We start from the raw sequence: 929 nt of genomic DNA, 5'->3' as shown, positions 1-929 counted from the left end.
GAATATCTGAGGTAGATTACTCAGTATTGAACCAAAAATGCAGATGCGATCACAGGTATAGAATAAATACTAACTTATTTAGTATTTATATAAATAATACATAACTTATTTATATGTTAATATATAAATTAATATAAATTGAATAGTTCCCAAATGATAGACATTAGACTAGGTGCAGTCATCCCTATTAATTGGCACTCTTTTTATTCTCAACTTCATGCATGAGAACACCGAGGCTCAGATAAAGTAGTGTATCTAATATTGTAAGAAGTTGTCTATGGCCATACCATGAATAAGCCCGATCCCATCTGATCTTGGAAGCTAAGTAGGGTTGGGCCTGGTTAGTACTTGGATGGGAGACCACCTAGGAATACCAGGTGCTGTAGGTGATTAAAATAAACAAACAAACAAACAAACAAACAAATAAATAAAATTGTAAGAAGTTTGAACGCGGCAAAGCCAGATCCCTTTGACTCCAGTATCTAGGTGCCTAATCACTACTTTGGTCTTGTGCCTTCATTAGGAAATAACATCATGACCACGAGTCTAACCAACAAGAATAAGACATCTAGAACAACAATGACAAAAGAACAAGACAATAATCTTTATTCTGCTCATTTTCTTTTTTATTGTAGGTCAGATGTGCATGATGGTTATTATTATAACTGCATGTTATAAAAGATACTTCAATAGTAAAAACCAAATTAAGGGTTCTCTAAAAACACAAAGAGTTTTTAGATAAATCAACTTCTGGTCCAAAATCACTCCTTTAACCAAATCTAAAACCTTACTCAATCATTGCTCTCTATAATCTTAGGAAGCATTCAGAAGATATGATAATATTTTCCAAAGACTTCAAATAGCAAATCAAGGAGGAGACGAAATTGAAAATTGAGGATAAATTTTGTTTTAAAAATTTAATAATAGAG

General features: G+C 32.2%; 1 pseudogene; it reads left to right on the top strand.

Moving 5' to 3' along the window:
- Positions 1 to 273: 273 nt before the first annotated feature.
- Positions 274 to 389, top strand: LOC112474322 (annotated as a pseudogene).
- The last annotated feature ends 540 nt before the right edge of the window (positions 390 to 929 follow it).

This window comes from Pteropus alecto, unplaced genomic scaffold, assembly GCF_000325575.1.
Source record: "Pteropus alecto unplaced genomic scaffold, ASM32557v1 scaffold79, whole genome shotgun sequence".
NCBI lineage: Eukaryota > Metazoa > Chordata > Mammalia > Chiroptera > Pteropodidae > Pteropus > Pteropus alecto.
The sequence above is the reverse complement of the archived record's forward strand: the minus strand, read 5'-3'. Positions and strand labels throughout refer to the sequence as shown.